We start from the raw sequence: 21,952 nt of genomic DNA on the forward strand, positions 1-21,952 counted from the left end.
CAATTTCATGCGTAAATTTAATGGAAAGAAATGTATATGGTGTCTGAATGTGTGTCAAAAACAGCAAAAATATCATCCACATACCTAAACCATTCATCTTGGAAAATACTCAAACTGATTCTTAGCCTCCACTTCAAACCTGCTCATGAATAAATTAGCCAAAAATGGAGACAATGGATTACCCATTGCTGTACCTTACATATATACGTAAAACTAAAAGTAAAATTAGTATCGCTTATATACAATATGTATAAAAAAGATTACGAATTCTACCCATCCCTGTATACAGTATTTATTGAAGGAATGACGCCATCAGAAGGAAGAAATTTAATACGAACTTTATAATAAATGAATAGATTAAGTTATTATCAAGGAGTATGCGGGTTTATGACGGATAAGGATGGATCTTTTCCGTGAATTTGTGTCTGTGGGCCCGGCATGCCATGTTATGGCGGCATGGATTGAGGTTAGACGTCCAGCTGTTTGAACCATTTTGAAATATTGCACCTATTTATTTTTATTGCTCTATTGTCCTGGCTGCAATTGCACAAAGATGGGCAATTTTTGCTGGTCCGGGTACACTGAGGTTTGGTAGGTTTATTTTTGTCAGTAGTTTGAAGCAATTCGGCGACTAGTGATGATAGGATTGTATCTGAAATTAGAAAAAAAATAAGGTTAATTTTTTGTGCCACTGAAAACTACCAGTATCCAAAAAATATAAGGTATGCTTTTTAATTGTTCTTTTTCATAGTTCAATCTAGATTTCTTTGAGGCGTCAAGTTGCAAAACCAGCCTTATCGCAAAAATATTGTTTTAAGATAATACGCAAAAACTGTTTTAACAAATATTTGAAGCGTTATTTTACAAAAAAAAACGTGTCCATTGAGTTGAATCATTGTTTTGTAACTGGTTTTTCTAGAAATAAAAATGAATATTTAATTTTTATAAAGAAAAAACACAAAAATAATTCGGATAAGGCGGGTTTTGTTGCAGTATGATGCATATTGCGGGTTATGCTACAGCAAGATATTTGCATCCTAACTTGGAATTATTAGGTGTGCTATTTTAGGTAAGGATGTGAAATGGATAAGTGGTCGGTAGTAATATTATACTTGTGTAAAATATCTATGAAAGAGCAAATACAGGGTGGCCCATCGAAAACGTTCCGCAAGGCAAGGTTCCAAAAACACGTCAATTTTGTTTGTGAGGGGGACAAATTTTGCCCCAAAAATTATTGCAAAATCTTCAACCCTCTAAGCGGGGGTGTCATCCCCCAACTCTTTTCAAATGGGAAGGGGGGTCAAGTAGCACCGCAATGAAAAGAGCTTTCAATTCTCTATATTTTCCCGCTTAGTTTTTGAAAATCGGTCGAGTCATTGAGAAAATATGAAGGATTGAAATTTGAAAAGTTTATTTAAACATTTATCAGAGTAAATGATAAGGATAAATTCCTTCGACCAATTTGCTGTTTCTTCTTATTTCCAAAAAACTATAAACAAACATTCTTAAAAATTACCACAGTTCTATTTTGAGTTACTTTAGTTTGCTATTATACAATTTAAAATAAAATAAAGCATTGTGTCAAGTTTTCTTCTCAAGCTTGTTTAATTTTAATTAAGTTACTCTCATTTTCTCCATAATTATTTTCTAGGGGTTGATCCAGTTCTCTTCTGAACCCCTCATATCTCTATCGTCAGAAGCAAAAAAAAAAAAGAAAAAAAACGAAATCAAATAGCACTTTAGTATTTTTAGCAGAGACTTCAAATTAACAATATTATCTAACGAAATACAACCAAAAAAACATAATATTTCTATCTATATAGGGTATAAGTTGGTTGATGTGTTGATATAAATAACACTACTTTGTTACTAAATAAACTAAAAAATAAAAGTGTTAATACAAAGCAGGAACCCAGGACTCGTATCTTTAAAACAATTGCAGTAAAAAGCCCCACGAGGCTCGTGGTTCTTTGTAAATTACACGTTCTTACCGAGATGTAAGAGCGATAATAACGGCGAATTTCTTTGCGCGATGATGCGGATCCGAAACGATGAGAGAGCGACGCGTCCGCAAAACGGCTGGGCAAATTATCGTTCAATTTCGAAATATAAATCATATAAATCGAGCGCTTGTCGTTGCCTAGTGCAATAAGTAGTCGTGTCATCGATGAGGTGTGTAATTTGATAGAATTTTTCAGCCAAATGATTTGTTTAGAGCTTGTGTGGTATCTGGTGAATTTTCTGTAGGTTATTTTGCTTTTGGATGCTTATATTCACCATATTCTATATGGTAAAACAACAGTATCTTACCACTATAAAATTAAATCAAATAATGATCTAATTGATCACAGATACTTAACTAAACACCGAATTGAAAAAAAGTCAAAAACCGTCACTGCTAATAGAACTATTTTCCAACGGTCTCTTACCCCCATATCTCGGCCCTAGCCCTAGATTATACAGGGTTGTTCACCACATACGACACGGAGTATTGTAGCTAAACGATGAGATGTTTACAAATTGTAAGTTTGGGGTTCGTTGAAGGACTATTAGAGCTACAATTTAAAAATATTTTTACAAGATACAGAGTGTCCCTGTATATTATTACATTTTTAGTTTCTACGATTAAAATAAAGGTAAATTTGATTAAGGTTTATTATACTTAAACCTTACCGTTTTTGAAATATTTTCAATTTTGTGAAATTGCAGTAAAAATTTTAAAGCTTCATTTCTCCAAGGGTATCAATGTTTTTAATACTAAATATTTATTGAAGTTTATTTATTGATCAGTTATTATGTTGCAATAATAAAAATAATACTACCTTATACAGAGTGTCTAAAAATTTATTTTAAATAATTATTAGCTTCAAACGGCAATAACTTATTTAATTTAAATAGAATGCCCTGTATATTTTAGGAGAATCAGATGCACAATTAAATTGTCTATCAAATTGTATTATACCATTTTTTACCTATCCCTTCAAGTTTTCGTAGACAGTGCATTTTCTATAATTTAGACCTCATTTATCAATATATCCATGGAATATGAACATTTTAGATTGTTTTTAAAGCAACAAATGTACAAAATGTACAGACTAGTAATATTATCGTATTTAGCAAAACGATAATATTACTAGCCCATTTGTATGCAAAAAGAAAACTATTTAAATCTTTATAAAAGAGTATACCATTAATTAAATATAACACCATTATTCCGCCCATATACTAATTAATTACATACTTAATTGTGTTCGTTAATAAATTATTATAAATAAATGTGGATTTGAGTCAGAAATCAATATAATAATAAGTTATCAAATTAAAGTCTCTGTTGTTATAAATAAGCATTTATTAAAAAATGAAATATCATTTTTAAGGTGTTACTTTTTATCACACTGTCTAATGCCCATACAAAATTCAGTTTTTTAGTATTTGGAGCAATTATTATTAATCAATGCAAACAGTCAGTTAATGTAGTTTGAATACTGGATCATATTAATTGGTCCTCTTTAACAAATATTTGAACAGTTTTTTTTTATTTTTTAATGAAATAAACGAATTATATCGACAATATTAGTATCTGTACTCTTTAAAAATTTGATACATCTTTAAAAATAATCTAAAATGTCAATAGTCCATGGATATATTGATAAATAAGTTCTAAATTACAAGAAAATAAATTTTCTACGGAAACTTAAAGAGATAGGTAAAAAATGGTATAATATAATTTGATAGACATTTAAGTGACAAAAATTTACAAAAAATGTGCATCTGATTCTCGTAAAATATACAGGGTGTTCCATTTAAATTAAACAAGTTATTGCCGTTTGAAGCTAATAATTATTTAAAATAAATTTTTAGACACTCTGTATAAGGTAGTATTATTTTTATTATTGCAACACAATAACTGATCAGTAAATAAACTTCAGTAAATATTTGGTATTAAAAACTTTGATACCCTTGGAGAAATGAAGCCTTAAAATTTTTACTGCAATTCCACAAAATTGAAAATATTTCAAAAACGGTAAGGTTTAAGTATAATAAATCTTAATCAAATTTACCTTTATTTTAATCGTAGAAACTAAAAATTTAATAATATACAGGGTGTTCCATTTAAAAAAATACAACTTTGATATTTTTTACTTATTTGGGACATTCTGTATCTTGTAAAATTATTTTTAAATTGTATCTCTAATAGTCCTTCATCGAATCCAAAACTTACAATTTGTAAAAATCTCATCGTTTAGCTACAATACCTGTGACAATACTCCGTGTCGTATGTGGTGAACAACCCTGTATAACTTCCTTCTCAAGGGGATTAGGCATGACATTAACTCAATGGCATTATTCAAGAAGAAAATTAAGAAATTTACGCTAGAAACAGAGAGATTAAAAATGAACCACGATATGATTGATCCCTAAAACGAAAGAAGAAAATAGTTTATAATAAATTAAGAAAAAAAAAAGAATTTGGTATACATTTGTGCTTAATTGATTTTTTTTGTTTATATTTTGCAATTTGTCATGGTAGTTATAAATATTGTATTTCTCTATGTGGGTATATCTTTTGTGTATTTTTCTGTATGTTGCATTAATGAGAAGAGATCTTGTACTGAATACTAATTATACTTCAGATCATGTGAGATGTGAGGTTTATTAACGAATAATTCATTCCCTATGCGCAATCGTAGATTTATAGTAAGTTGTTTTTGTTTATTTGCTGTACATTGTTAGTAATTATCAGTTCATATAATTTACAGTTATGCTGATTTATAATCAATCACTGTAATAATTATTGTACTATGTGAATAAACTATATTATTATTATGATATGCCAAATAATTTTCACTCTACGGCATAACTTTTTGAGGATTCATTTTTATCAACAATCGCAATCAGTATGTGAAGCGTTTACTAGGGTTGTCTTTCATATTTTGCATATTATAGAAAAATAATAGGTGCTGGTCAACATATACAGGGTGGTCCGAATTGTATTCTGGAAACTTCGGCAGTATATTCTGCAGATAAAGATATGTAAAATAGTTCGTATAAATGTATGTCCTAAAATGCTTAGTTTCGGATGTACAGGGTGTGGAAGTTTCATTTTTATTTCGATTTTTTCCAAATAATTTCTGAAGTAACGTCAATATTTGGATAAAATTGGAGTCTGATAGAGTTTTTTGGCATGAAAAATTTGATATTGATGTCAATATGACTTCTACTTGTAGAGGGCGCCACCTACATGTGTTTTAATTGTTTTAAAGTATAAAACTATTGAGTGAAAAAATATACCTACATTTTCGTGATTTTTTACGTAAAAAATGTCTCTTGGTAAATATCGCTACGAGCAACCGTATCATTACTCGTAGCGATTGTTACCAAGATACCTTTTTTATGTAAAAAACGTTGTAAATGTATATTTTTTTACTCAGTAGTTTTATACAGGTACGGACGAAAAGTTATTACTCTTCAAACCAGTTAAAAAATATGTAGGTGGCGCCCTCTACTAGTAGGAGTCATATTGATATATAAATCAAGTTTCTCATGTCAAAAAACTCCCAAACTCCAATTTTAATCCAAATATTAACCTTACTTCAAAAATTATTTGGAAAAAATCGAAATAAAAACGAAACATCTACACCCTGTATCTCCGAAACTAAGCATTTTAGACTTGCATTTATAAGAACTTTTTTACTTATTTTTATGTGCATATACATACATTTAAATAAAATAATAAAGTGTGTATATAATGTACGAAGGACTTAAAATCGTGTCAAATTGATGACACAATCATTACCGACATGATAAAACATTAAAAACGATGATCGTTCGACGCAGCGAGAACAACTTCCCAGCTCGAATCGACGTCGTATATCTTCTGTTCGCTCGTAAAACCGTTTAATTCGACCACACAACTTAATAATTACCCTATGAAAAGAGTTAAATAATTTACAGCACTATCAAATCTCATCGCGTCACCATTTATCACCCGAAATGCTTATTTAATGGCGTCGGGAGTCGGCGGATTTGCACGAAGTTGGGGTTCAGGCCGCGGCGTTGCCGGATCGTCGGAAATGTCTCGTAAAACGGGAGAAGTTTACTTGAAGTGAATATTCAGATTTTGTTACGTTAGAAAGGATTTTAAATTTGTTTCATTGGTTGTATTTGATCTTTACAGCTTATATTTACCCTATTTTCAGATTTTTTTTTCAATATCACGAAATTATTAATTTTTGCTACGTGATTGACAATATAAAAAGTAATTTTAATGCCTATACATAAAAGTAAAGCAAGTTTACGCCTAAGCACAAAAGTACGAAAATATATTATTAAACTGACATAAAGAAAGTGCCAAATTCAACGAGTGTAACCATAGTTTCTCGATACATAATAATTACTTGCAAGATGTTACTTTCAAATTTCTATATTATTTTCAACGTTTGAAATTGTTTAAAAAATCATTCGCGACGAGCGAAAAAAATATAGAATGTTCTATTCGGCGTAAAAATGACTTTTTGTGCTTCGCCTGTATGTCAAACGTACAGCTTGGTCACAAAAAGTATCATTCACTTCTTATAAAACAATAATATTGTCGCGACCTAGCTGGAGGTTGTTTGCTAGGGTCGCTATACCAGGTTCTCTCTCTCAATCAAAACAACTATTGGATAAAATATGCATTTATTTAATATAAGGTTTACAGTGTATAACAATTTCGGGGAATGCCTAGACGTAACAAAAAATTGGTTTACTTAAAGAAGTACTTACAGGAACATCTTCACTCTGCGCTGTCTTCTACTAACGGACTGATAACGCGAATTATACTGACCGTAATAATGCGACTCACATCGACGGACTAACTTTTTGACTCTCTTCAGCATACAATTTTATATTTTCTATCCCTCGTGGTCATCGCCGGTTACGCCGTTCAATCTGTTTTCATCTAATTACATTCACCCGACCATGAGGAAATCGAACTTTGGTAGCCTGCGTTTGATTATCGACCCGAGATTGTTGTATTTTAATTGTTTAATTATCAATGTTATTTAAAAACATATCTGGGTCGATGTCATGCAGGTAACCGATCTCTTGGGCCTATATCAAAGTGGTTTACTCGAATTTTATTTTATTTACTAGAATTATATTATTTGTGTTTTTTTCCCAATTTGATCTAAACCCAAGTTGACATCTATTTAAGTCTTGACAATATATTATAGTTGTGTTTTTAGAAAGCAAAGATATGATTTTCCAGAGAGATATTTCAAAATCAAAATAATTAGATACCTAAGGGAGTAAAATAAAATTATGCAAATGATCCAAAGAGGCTTATGTTAGATTTCCAGTTTTCCTTACCTAATATTAATTGTGGCTGTTCATAGAATATGTATATTAAACTGTGACATAATATACAGGGTAGCCCATCGAAAACGTTCCGCAAGGCATAACGGGCAGGGTATTTTTTTTTTCAAAAAATCCAAAAACACGTCAATTTTGTTTGTAAGGGGGACAACTTTTGCCCCAAAAATGATTGCAAAATCTTCAATCCTCTGAGGGGGGGTGTCATTCCCCAATTTTTTTCAAATGGGAAGGGGGGTCAAGTGGTACCGTTGCTTTGAAGTTCTTCTCAATATCGTTAAATTTTTTACAATTATGGTGTACTCACTTGCAGAAAAAGTGGAAATAACCGAACTTCATTTTAAAAATTGAGTTCTTTTACCAACTGAATTTTGTACGGGTGGAACTTTTTTTAATATCCTTTGGACGCTTGTACGATTCACGTCGGTCTCATTGGCTAATTTTCTTGTACTCAGCGTACTAGGCAACTTGGCCTAATACGAATACCTCCATAGCTTCAATTACTACAGGATTTTTCCTTTTTATTCATAACGGAACCAGTTTCGCGAAATTTTGCTACTAACTCGCGAACAATTTTGCCATAAAGGTGTTTGTTAGGATGGCGTTCATTGAATATCTGCGCAACCCGATTGCCACATTCATTATTTTTGAAATAAAGTTCGATTATTTCCACTTTTTCTGCAAATGAGTACGCCATAATTGTTAAAAAGTTTAACGATATTCAGAAAAACTTCAACGCACAAGTCACAGAACAGCTATCTAGCAACTACCGCACCTGATCGTTCAACCTTGTGGCAAGTGAAAAAATGCGTAAACATCTAGAAATAATAAGAAAAAACAGCAAATTGGTCGAAGGAATTTATCCATATCATTTACTCTGATAAATGTTTAAATAAACTTTTCAAATTTCAATTCGTCATATTTTCTCAATGACTCGACCGATTTTCAAAAACGAAGCGGGAAAGTATAGAGAATAGAAAATCCTTTTCATTGCGGTACCACTTGACCCCCCTTCCCATTTGAAAAAAATTGGGGGATGACACCCCTGCTTAGAGGGTTGAAATTTTGCAATCATTTTTGGGGCAAAAGTTGTCCCCCACACAAAAATTACCCTGGCCGTTATGCCTTGCGAAACGTTTTCGATGGGCCACCCTGTATACAGTTTTTCATTATAGATAAATTAATTTATGTTTTTTTTTAAACGTAAACATAATTCATCCATGAGCCAACAAAAAGTATATCAAATTTTTAGGACGCACAATACCATTTAGGGAAATTTTCAGGCGAGGAACCGGCAACGTGGGAGCGCGCCGTCCTCTGTTCATAAATTCAAACTCAACAAGTAGTCCATATACCGTGGCGGTTATATTGTTATTACCCTGCTTATGGCTGCCAGCAGATGTAAATTCAGACTCTATTAGTTTAATCGCTGTTTTATGGCCTTACCGAACCTGATTTCACGGGCTCCCGACCTATTTTAAAAGGCCTTGGAATTGATTAATGAAAGAACTATGAGCCTTGCGTAAATTTGTTCGACATTTTTTTTGTTGATTTTAGAAATTTTAAATTTGATAAATTTATTTTTTGTTTTTTTTTCTGTATTTTGAATTTAGCTAAGAAATGTTACCGGATTGTTTAATACTTTATATTATTATATGATTTTTCAAGGTTTCGTTTCGTTTTTGCAATGTTCAGTTTTAAGAAAAAAAATATACCTAGGTTCTTTGAAAAATCAACTCACAAATAAATTATTATGATTCTACCTTCATTTTGAATTTTTACAATTTGTTCTTATAGTTGGTTGTTGGAATTTTTGGTGTTAAATTTAGTACAATATATACCAAAACATTTTACTCTTAACACTATATGCGGGACTTGCTAACTATGTTAGTATCCTCGGTAGATGATTCAAACTGTTTTAAAAGTTTTAACATAGTTAGCGAAATGTGCATCCAATGTTAAAGGTATAGTATTTTGGTGTATTGTGGTGAATTAGTGCTTTATTTTGCCATTTAGTCCTTTTTATTTTTAGTAAGGAAATTTTATAACAGTCTGTAAGGTCTGGAAGTGTCTTTAATAAAAAATAACACAATTTGATAGACAATTAAATTGTGCATCTGATTCTCGTAAAATCTACAAGGTGTTCTATTTAAATTAAACAAATTATTGTCATTTAAAACTAGCCATTATTTAAAATAAATGTTTAGAGACTCTGTACAACGTAGTATTATTTTTATAATTGCAACACAACATTTAGTAAATAGAAAAACTTCAGTACAATATTTGATTTTAAAAACTTAAATACGCCTAGAGAAATAGGGCATTAAAATTATTGTTACTGTATATTTTCACAAAAACCTAAAATATATCAAAAACGGTAAGATTAAAGACCGGTAACCCTTAATAAAATTTACCTTTATTTTAATCGTAGAAACTAAAAATGTAATAATATACAGGGTGTTCCATTTTAAATTATATTATTTATATATGACACTCTGTATCTTTTGAAAATAATTTTAAATTGTAGCTTTAGTAGCTCTCCAACTATACCATTACTCACAATTTCGAAAAATCTCGTTTTTTTTTAACATATTTGCTACTTTTTATTTTTAACATAGAAATTCAGTTGTTGCTATTTTCTCGTAATTCTTTTTTGTCTCTGCGGAATTTTTATAGTTTTTATGTGTTTTCATTATTTAAGTTCTCTATAAGCTCGAAATTAGATTAGTCTTAGTAGAGAAATTAGATCTCACACTAGTCTAGAAGATTGTGTGCCTGTTTGACATAAGTAATTACCATTACATTCCAAAATCAGCTGATGTAGAATGTTTAGGACGGGAGTTTACAGATCTATTGTGTGTATAACGAGTTATAACTCATCATACAGTCTCTAACAAAATCCAGTATCTGAGACGGCTCCAAAGAGGTCAGCTTTCCATCCTCGACATCAGCCGTACCAAAAATCATGGCACGAATGGTCGTCGTCTCGGCGCACTCAGTGATAAGGTGTTCTGGTGTTTCCCCATCTTCCCCAGAGAATCTGAATTCGCCGTTGTTTCGCAGCTTCAGTCTACTGAGGTGTTCGTTGAGGAGACAGTGTCCTGTTAGAAACCCCGTGACAATCCGAAGATTGTTTTTACTTAAATCAAGGAAAACCTTTGATATTTCTCGGTCGTAAGTTCTGAGGAACTATTTCGATTGTCTTAGACCGTTGGAAGATACCCATTCCAAGTCTTCTAGATTCTTCCCATTCCAAGTCTTCTAGATTCTTCAGTTCCGCTTTCAGTTGGTTCCCGTTTGGAAAACAGAACGGTTCTGGTCCAGTTAGTGGAGTGTTCGCTCCTTTCCTAGCTAGAACATTTGCTTTTTCATTGCCTTTTATCCCTTGGCGAGCAGGCACCCAGAGTAGGAGGACTTTTTTTTCTTTGCCTAATTTGTTGAGCTTCTCTAGGCATTCTTTGACCAACTTCGAATCGATGGTTACTGAGTAGGATGGCAATTTCCTGTTTCCGATAGTTCCTATCTAAGATAAATTGTACGCATCTTTCGACAGCTGATATAGAAATAATAATTCATGTTGATTAAAATATAATCTATGACGATCTATAAATCTCTTTTTTTCATAAAAGAATCATCGGTACGTAAATCAATCGAAACACGCCGATTTAATTAAATCAACGGGCTAGAGAACTTAATTTCGAAAAAGTAGATTTTGTTATTCAGCCGAACGGCCAATAAGCTGCGATTAATTACCGCCTCTATTAAATTTTTGATTTATGCGAATATCGGACAATAAATACATATCACAAAGGAGATTTATAACCCGCCGTTCACCGTTGGTAGGTCGGCTGGTACACCCCGTCGCGTTGTGTAGCTTGGATATGCGAGCTGATGGGATTTATTTTAGTTTCAGTTTTGTTAGAAGGAGAAATTAAAAAAAGAATTATATATTTACAGTTATTTTAAGCATATCGAAATGTATTGCAGAACCAATTTGAAAGTCTAATAATTCTAAAAGTTCTGAATTTTTATCCAAAATTGCATTAGCAAGCTTCTAAATTCTATTGGAAATCGTGAAATCCCAAGAAAAGTTCTAAAACTTGCAACAATTGAATTTTTCATAATTGTCTTATCCCACAAACCTTGTTTTGATATTTAGCAAATGTTGTGATAATCAATGCGATATTTTACAAAAAAAAACTTGTTCTAGAAATAAGTATTAATATTTAACTTTGAAGGAGAAAAAACACAAAAAGTATACACTGCTAAAATACTGGGAGTACAGCGAAGGGGCATTCGAAATGAGATTTACAGATGTCGTTATATCGAAAAAGCTAAGATTAATAATGAATATTAATATTAGTAATTCATTATTTTTTATTCTACTTCTGTGTTTTGTCTGTCCTCACATAACAAGACTGTAACCGCCCAAAACATCTTTGCCAACATAACACTACTTGACGTCCACTTAAAAATTCTTCCACTCCCAATACACAGACATAACAATTCCGAATAAAACCGCCTAAAGCTTTTCAATTTCCGATCCCATGAAAGATCGTTTTCGGCAAAACTTAAGACTCAAGGGAGCAGCCCGTGTGACGTATACAAATTCACACACATGTTGTGAGGGGGTGTCTCTGCCTCTTTCTCCTCACCCTTATTTTTTTCCTTCTTCTTCTTCTTTGTGCAAACGTGGCCTCTGGAGAGACGGAAGCTGCCATCTGTCAATGCCAGAGTGGGTCTACGAAATTTCGGTTCGGCGTGAGGGTTTTGCAGCCTTTCGTGGATTTAGTCTGGCTGTCGGGTTGTTTTTAATATTGTGGGGTGGAATTTGAGGTTGGGACGCCATGATGTTTTCTTTTTTAAGAAGGAACGGGGGTGTTTAAATGAGGATTTATGTCTTGTTAGGGATTAAATTAGAAGAACGATGTTAAAGAATGAGAAGTATTTTTTATTTTTATTCAATTGATAATATTAATTTAAATGAAGACTTCAACAGGATTGTACAACAAAGTTGAAGAGGTAAGATTTTAGCCAATCGTATAACGAACGTTGTTTTAAAAATATTCTATTCTGGCTTACCTCGGATACGCTTGACAGAAGCAATATTAGGGAAATTTGGGGAGAATAGGTTATGCAAATCAAACGCTAAATTTGTAAATATCCTTATTTATTTTAATAAATGAAATGTAGAATGCCGTACTCCGCCTGAAATTCACAAGGAAAAAGCACGGTAGAGGAAACCTTGATCGCTATTCCAAAGAATTCAACTAAGTTGTTCTAAATTTATAGAAAGGTAATATTAATAATATAAATACTCTTCCTATACCAAGGTTTGTAGTAATACATTCAAACATTACACATTTATTACATATAAAGCTATACGCACACTGGCGCGATCACGGCTGCGATCACGATCACGATCAGGGATTTAAGTGTACAAACACTTTATCGCTGCCCTGACCGTGATCGTGATCGCGGCTGTGATCGCAATAACAATAACATTATTATCATCAACAGAATATATTAAAACCGAATTCTATCGAGAAAACTTTACTGGACTAGGTCCTTTTGAAGTGGATGGCATGTGCCCGTCAGCAGTTACCAATAGCTGAAGAAGTATGATTCTTCGGTTCGGGGGTATAAATTCATTATTAAATAACATTATTATCATCAAAAGAATATTTTAAAACCGAATTATAACGAGAAAACTTTCCTGGACTGGGTCCTTTCGAACTGGATGGCATGTGTCCATCAGCAGTTATCAATAGCTGAAGTAGTATGATTCTTCGGTTGGGGGGTATAAATTCATTATTAAATAACATTATTATCATCAAAAGAATATATTAAAAACGAATTATAACGTGAAAACTTTCCTGGCCTGGGTCCTTTTGAACTGGATGGCATGTGTCCATCAGCAGTTACTAATAGCTGAAGAAGTATGATTCTTCGGTTGGGGGGTATAAATGCATTATTAAATAACATTATTATCATCAAAAGAATATATTAAAACCGAATTATAACGAGAAAACTTTCCTGGACTGGGCCTTTCGAACTGGATGGCATGTGTCCATCAGCAGTTACCAATAGCTGAAGAAGTATGATTCTTCGGTTGGGGGGTATAAATTCATTATTAAATAACATTATTATCATCAAAAGAATATATTAAAACCGAATTATAACGAGAAAACTTTCCTGGACTGGGTCCTTTCGAACTGGATGTCATGTGTCCATCAGCAGTTACCAATAGCTGAAGAAGTATGATTCTTCGGTTGGGGGGGGGTATAAATTCATTATTAAATAACATTATTATCATCAAAAGAATATATTAAAATCGAATTATAACGAGAAAACTTTCCTGGACTGGGTCCTTTTGAAGTGGATGGCATGTGTCCATCAGGAGTTACCAATAGCTGAAGAAGTATCGTTCTTCGGTTGTGGGGTATAAATGCATTATTAAATAACATTATTATCATCAAAAGAATATATTAAAACCGAATTATAACGAGAAAACTTTCCTGGACTGGGTCCTTTTGAAGTGGATGGCATGTGTCCATCAGGAGTTACCAATAGCTGAAGAAGTATGATTCTTCGAAAGTGGGGTATAAATGCATTATTAAATAACATTATTATCATCAAAAGAATATATTAAAACCGAATTCTATCGAGAAAACTTTACTGGACTAGGTCCTTTTGAAGTGGATGGCATGTGTCCATCAGCAGTTACCAATAGCTGAAGAAGTATGATTCTTCGGTTGGGGGGTATAAATTCATTATTAAATAACATTATTATAATCAAAAGAATATATTAAAACCGAATTATAACAAGAAAACTTTCCTGGACTGGGTCCTTTCGAACTGGATGACATGTGTCCATCAGCAGTTACCAATAGCTGAAGAAGTATGATTCTTCGGTTAGGGGGTATAAATTCATTATTAAATAACATTATTATCATCAAAAGAATATATTAAAACCGAATTATAACGAGAAAACTTTCCTGGACTGGGTCCTTTTGAAGTGGATGGTATGTGTCCATCAGGAGTTACCAATAGCTGAAGAAGTAAGATTCTTTGGTTATGGGTATAAATGCATTATTAAATAACATTATTATCATCAAAAGAATATATTAAAACCGAATTATAACGAGAAAACTTTCCTGGACTAGGTCCTTTTGAAGTGGATGGCATGTGTCCATCAGCAGTTGACCCAGTAGAGCAAGTGTCTTCATACAAGTATTTGGGGTGTATTGTAAATGATCAATGCGACCCGAAGAAAGAAATTAGAAGCCGCATAGAACAGGCTAGAAAAACATTTATAAATATGAGACAATTTCTCACAAGGTCAGATTTGAGTTTGGAGCTACGGGTACGCATGGTCAGATGCTACATTTTTTCAGTTCTCCTGTATGGGTGTGAGAGTTGGACTCTTGACATATCGTTAGAAAAAAAACTAGATGCCTTCGAAATGTATATTTACCGCCGTATATTAAGAATATCATGGGTCCAAAGAGTTTCAAATGTGGAGGTTCTTAATCGAATGAGAAAACAGAAAGAACTCATGCTTACCATCAAAGAAAAACACGCTACATAGGCCACATAATGAGGGGTAAAAAGTATGAACTTCTCAGATTAATAATTGAAGGCAAAGTCCAGGGCAAAAGACCTATCGGCAGACGCCAGAATTCCTGGCTAAAGGACATTCGTAGATGGTTTGGTTGCTCATCAATCGACATATTTCGTATGGTTCCTGCCCCAGTTTTCTGTCCCTGATGGCTGTAAATACGTGTATTTATTTACAAATTACTGTAAGTCATGCTTATAGCTTACTAATTTACGTTAAAATTGCATATAATTAAGTAATTGCTGTAGAAATCATTCAATTCTTTATTTTTTATATTTACGAGGATGGTCTGAAAAGTTTCCAACCTCAACGTGAAGATGGCAGCACTCGTAGATAAAAGCTAGTGAATTTTCATTGTTCATCTGTTGACCGTTATTAACCAACATTTCAATCATTTTTGATGCGCAGTTGTTATATAACAGCCGTTTGACTGAGTTGATGTGAGTGTTTTTGCGAAAATGGACAAAATCGAGTATCCAGTATCATCAAATATCTGGTTTTGAAAGGCAATACGTCTACACAAATTAAACATGAGTTGGATTCTGTGTATGGGGTCTCTGCACCATCATTTACCACAGTGAAATTTTGGGCAGCTGAATTTAAACGTGGCCGTAAGAGCTTGGGAGACGATGAACGTTCGGGACGTCCAAAAACTGCAACTATCGATAATATCGCCAAAGTTCACCAAATGGTGTTAGACGACCGCCGAATTAAAGTGAGAGAGATAGCAGAGATTATGAACATATCAATAGAACGTGTTTGTCACATATTAAATCAAGATTTAGGCATGAGAAAGCTGTCCGCGCGTTGGGTGCCGCATTTGCTCACGTTAGACCAAAAGCGTGTTCGAATGAACATTTCCAACGTTATGTTGGCGCAGTTTAGGTGCAATAAATCCGAGTTTTGGCATCGATTAATTACTGTAGATGAAACTTGGATACACCACTACACACCAGAAAGAAAAATGCAGTCCAAACAGTGGACGGCAAAGGGAGAACCGGGTCCAAAAAAAGCAAAAACTGTTATTTCGGCTGGGAAAGTGATAGCGACTGTTTTTTGGGATAGTCATGGAGTTATTTTAATTGATTATCTCCAAAAAGGAAAAACCATCACAGGAGCATACTACGCATCATTACTTGACAAGCTAAAAGCAGAACTTGCGGAAAAACGGCCACATTTACAGAAAAAGAAAATCCTGTTTCATCAAGATAACGCACCGTCTCACACCTCAGCGGTTTCCATGGCGAAAATCCACGAATTACGGATTTGCACTGCTTGACCATCCGCCTTACTCACCAGATCTAGCCCCTAGCGACTTCTTCTTGTTCCCTCATTTAAAAATTGCGCTCGGGGGACAGATATTTTCGTCAAATGAAGAGGCAATCACCTTCGTGAACCACTATTTTGCAGAGAAAAACGCCGAATACTATTTGGACGGGATACAGAGATGGGAGCATCGCTGGGAAAAGTGTGGTGAGTTACAAGGGGACTATGTTGAAAAATAAAAACAAATATTCAGAAAAAATGTCTTGCATCTTTGTTAGGTCGGAAACTTTTCAGACCACCCTCGTATATTGATTAACCAATAAGTAAAAATATGAACAAGGGAGGAGACAATTATATTTTGTACAATTATATAGTGTGAATCAGCCTTTATAGTGTAAGATATTCGATTCTCTTCCGTTTGACCGAATATGAGAAATGGCGTGAAAAGGTGAACGAGGCGGAGTTGGTAACGTTATTTGTAAATGTCGTACGGAACCGCTAATCTGCGCCCGAGATCGCGGCGCGGCTCGCTGCAAAAGGTCTCTCGCAGACTCTTAAGACCCCCTCCCTTCCCCTCCGAAGAGTTTAATGGTCGGGTTCTGGATTTTTCCGAAAGCGGACGGCCATTTGTCTGTGCATTGGTCGTGGCGCAGTTGCCAAGTTTGGTAAGATTCCATCTGATTGTTCGGGAGAAAAAATCCAGCTAGTTTATGTGAAAAAAGTAATTTTTTAGTGATTTTTACATTACATAAAATACCATTTTATCGACTATGATACGATAATGCAATAATTTTATCGTTGCGTATAAAACGATATTTTTTCCATAGAGAGTTACGTTTTAAAAAATATTCAGAAATTATTATTTCAAGGAATTTATAACGAGTAGAAAAAATATTGTGCTGGGTTGGCGTTGGTTTCTATGTAATTTGACAAATAAATAAAGCTGTCTCTTTAGTTGTCGTTTTGAGTCAATATTTTTTAATTCTCTTTTGTGTCGATTGCTGATTGAATTGGAGCCAGAAATGGCTCAAAACGAAGTAAATAAATTACCAACAGATATTCAGGCTGAGACGACAAACACTATATCCAAACTACTTCCATTTAAATCCCGAATAACTTATGAAAAGGAATACAAAAATTTTCAAAAATGGAAGCAATTAAAAAACGTGCCAGAAGAAATAAAGTTTTTAACCTATCCTCGCTGTTAAAGTATCATTTAATCCACCCTTGCGATTAAAGTACTATTTTATCTACTATTTTTGATAGATCTCATCCCCTAGTTTCTAGTCATCATATCTCGGTTAATTTTGATCTGAGTAAGTATAGAGACCATTTTTATGTAAAATTTGACGCTCCATAACTTTTACTTCAACTTTTTTTTTTAGTTCTTCCCTTTTCTATTTTTCCCCTTTTCGGAAGTGAATTTAAAAAATCTTTAACAATTAAGTCTATCAAAGTAAAGCTTCATTCAGAACCTCGCAATTAGTGGTTTCAATTACACTTTATACTTTTTAGATTACGATTATTCACAATGTTTAAAAAACACAATTAAAATTAGTAGAATATCCTAGCAACAGTTTGCATTAGTCAGTTGTATCCATCTCTATCTATCTATTCAGCCTCTTCGGTCTATCGTTGGACATAGGCCTTCCCCAATCTCTTCCACTCTTCCCTCTCTGTCGCCGTGCTCATCCATCTTGTGCCTGCATGTTTCTTCAGATCGTCCGTCCATCTCATCTGGGGTCTTCCTTTACTTCTTCTATTCTTCCAGGGCCTCCAGTATACGATGCATTTGTTCCATCGATCATCCTTCTGTCTGACATTGTGACCGGCAAACTTCCATTTCAATTTTGCTACTTCACTTCTAACATCCCTTACTTTAGTTTTTCCTCTGATCCACTCATTTCTTTTTCTATCTGCCAGCCTTATATGTAGCATTTGTCTTTCCATAGATCTTTGAGATTCTGTTACCTTATCCATATTTGATTTTGTCAATGTCCAGGTCTGGGATCCGTAAGTAAGTACAGGGAGTACACATTGATTATATACTTTAGTTTTGAGGTACTGTGGATATCTTTTGTTTTTTTAATATGTAACTTAATTTTCCAAATTCTGCCCAGGCCAGTCTTACTCGTCTCTTTATTTCAGCTGTTTGGTTTTCTTTTTTCAGTTTAATCATTTGTCCCAGATATATATACTCTTCAACTATCTATAAAAAAGCTTAATATTTAGTTTATAAAACAATCAACTTTTGATTTCTAACCACAATTTTTCTTGACGGAAAATAATCAAAGGCCAAAATGACAGTTCTCGCAAATGTTGAAGTATAATTAGTGGAAAAGTTAAAAGTTTGACAACTTTTTCTACTAATTGAAAATATCTACCACTAATTTTCACGTTCTGAATGCTTACATCGAAATGAAATTTTATTAATTTCAATTCTTCCTTTTATTCCACTAATTGCGAGGTTCTGAATAAAGCTTAACTCATATCAAAAATTTAAGTTTTTACCGAAACTTCGTATTTGAATCCTATTTTCATTTCCTTGGACTTATTCTAGTACAAGCTAAAGCGTTGTCATTTTCTTCGTGTAAAGACAATCCGGGGACATTTTCCAGATACAAAAACAAAAATCCTCCATGTTTAGACGTTAAAATATCGGCCGAGACCGGCCGTTTTCTTTCGAAATTCCGTTAATTAGAGATAAAAGAGGACGAGGCTACCCAACAGGCCAGACCTAATCAGAACCCGGGGCCCACTAGACGAATAAATCAAATTCAAAAACGGCCTTTCCCAAAATAATTACGCGTCTTCGTACGGACCGAAAAACGTCAGTCACGGGGCCGGCTATCCGAATCTAATATCCTTAATTAGATAAAAAGAAACGAGGCAGGAATTTTGCAGAAGATAGCTGCGAATACGATATAAACTTTAAGAAGTTAAGTATTTTTCTATGGAACACATCATGAAAAGACATCAGATACATGTACAGATTTTTTTCTAGAGATAGAGCGATAAAAAGTGGAGATATATGTACAGGGTGTCCCACTAAGAATAGCTCTCGGCTGTATCTCGGAAAGTATTAGCCGTAAGGGCCTACGGAAAAAATTATAACTAAAGGGGCTATGAGAAATTGCTGGAAATTATTTTCAAGTGTGTAAAATGGCCGCTAGAGGGCGCAACTGTTATGGAAAATAAGAAAATAGAATTTTTATATTGCTTAGATAATGGGTACTATAAATAATAGCTTCATAATCTTTTTCAAAAATGCCCAAACAATCTCAACTACTTCAAATAATAAAGGCATTTTGAAAAAGCAATTAAAAGATAAAAAACGCTGCTAAGACTGAAAATTTTGATCTAATAACAATTTGACGTTTATACTATTACGTCAAAAGCAACTTTTTTCCATAGCCTGCCCTGACTTCACTGTATCATCGTTTCTTGTTCACTGTTATTAGTATCTTAATTATTAGATATTAATACATCTAGTATTATGGTATTCTGGTATATCATCGATTTTAAAATAAACTAACTGTTTCTATATTATTTTTTATATACAGGGTGTTTCAAAACAAATGCGAAGAACTTCAGGGGGTGATTCCTTGTTCAAAATAAAGGGTAGTTTGCTTCATAAACGTTGGGTCAAAAGTCAACCATTAGGGAGATATCGCGGTACAAAGATGTCGGAAAAATAATGTTCTTATTTTTTATCTTGAAAACGAAAAGAGATAGACTAATGAAATTTTATGGAAGCATTACTGTTATGAAAACACACTTTCTGGTAATTTTTTCACTTTTTTAAAATGAGTGGAAGGGGTTGAAATAAATTACCCCTATCATTCTTGTTATCGAAATTTAATGAAAATTCTTATCAAACACATGCAAAAAAAATAATTTGGATAGTTCAGTTTGGTTAGAAACTTTTTTATCTCTTGTATTTTTTTGATAAAACTCACCGATTTGAAATTAAAAAATAAAATGTAAAGCATTACATGTCAGGACAAAAAACAGTAATAGTCGGCCGCTGTTACTTTTTAGGATGTTCCTAATATTATTTTATTTGACATTACTCTACTGCAATACGTTATTATCTAGATGATTATTATTATCGTTATTATCACTAGATTCTTAATCTAAAAATGTTTTTTGTCCTGACATGTAATGCTTTACATTTTATTTTTTAATTTCCAATCGGCGAGTTTTATCAAAAAACACAAGAGGTAAAAAAGTTTCTAAACAAACTAAACTATCCAAATTAAAGCATTTGCATGTGTTTGATAAGATTTTTCTTTAAATTTCGTTAACAAGAATGATAGAGGTAGTTTATTTCAACCCCTTCCACTCATTTAAAAAAGTAAAAAAATTACCAGAAAGTGTGTTTTCATAACAGTAATGCTTCCATAAAATTTCATTAGTCTATCTCTTTTCGTTTTCAAGATAAAAAATAAAAACATTATTTTTCCGCCATCTTTGTACCGCGATATCTCCCTAATGGTTGACTTTTGACCCAAAGTTTATAAAGCAAACTACCCTTTATTTTGAACAAGGAATCACCCCCTGAAGTTTTTCGCATTTGTTTTGAAACACCCTGTATATACCGTGTTGTAAAAATAAAGTAATTAAAGGCTTATTTTTTGGTATTTATTATAATTTTGCTAATATCTTCGGTTTGAAAGAAGATATCAAGATGCGGTTTTCGCTGCCTTTTTAAGCTTTTACTACTCTTTACTATCAGCTAAAATTACATATACTATCGTATTTAATTTTTTTGAAAAAACGCGCTTTGTTTGTTAAGTTGTAAGAAAGCGTTCCCTAGCGTCTATGTTCAAAACTATTATTATTATTATTATTATATATATATATATATATATATATATATATATATATATATATATATATATATATATATATATATATATATATATATATATATATATATAGACAGACATATTTAAATTTTTTTTTTTGGAAAAAAAGGTTTATACCTCTGTGACGGATTCATCACTCCAAAATAGTCCTATAGGTATTTTGCCACTTGCACTCTATGAAAATCTACAAAATAAAATAGTTATTTTTTGTAAACACTTCGATTAGGAAAAAATAAGAAGGGGTAAGAACACAATATAACATAGTATTAATACTAGTAGACCACTGCTGGACAATAAAATTAGTCTCGAATAATTATTTTATTTTGTAGATTTTCTTATATTGGTGAAATACCCATTGGACTACTTTGAAGAGATGAATCTGCCTTAGAGGTATAAATCAATTTTTATTTTTATTTTTTTATTTGTTATATATATATATATATATATATATATAACAATTATATATATATAACAATTATTTTTTTATTTGTTATATATATATATATATATATATATAACAAATAAAAAAATAAAAATAAAAATTGATTTATACCTCTAAGGCAGATTCATCTCTTCAAAGTAGTCCAATGGGTATTTCACCAATATAAGAAAATCTACAAAATAAAATAATTATTCGAGACTAATTTTATTGTCCAGCAGTGGTCTACTAGTATTAATACTATGTTATATTGTGTTCTTACCCTTCTTATTTTTTCCTAATCGAAGTGTTTACAAAAAAATAACTATTTTATTTTGTAGATTTTCATAGAGTGCAAGTGGCAAAATACCTATAGGACTATTTTGGAGTGATGAATCCGTCACAGAGGTATAAACCTTTTTT

General features: G+C 32.7%; 1 protein-coding gene across 4 annotated transcripts in view; it reads left to right on the forward strand.

Moving 5' to 3' along the window:
- Nucleotides 1–21,952, forward strand: part of LOC115883967 (homeotic protein antennapedia-like) — a 449,763-nt gene that overhangs the window by 417,033 nt on the left and 10,778 nt on the right. The gene's annotated exons all lie outside the window — the stretch shown is intronic.

Source organism: Sitophilus oryzae, unplaced genomic scaffold (assembly GCF_002938485.1).
Source record: "Sitophilus oryzae breed Bouriz unplaced genomic scaffold, Soryzae_2.0 scaffold_2006_pilon_pilon, whole genome shotgun sequence".
Lineage (NCBI taxonomy): Eukaryota > Metazoa > Arthropoda > Insecta > Coleoptera > Curculionidae > Sitophilus > Sitophilus oryzae.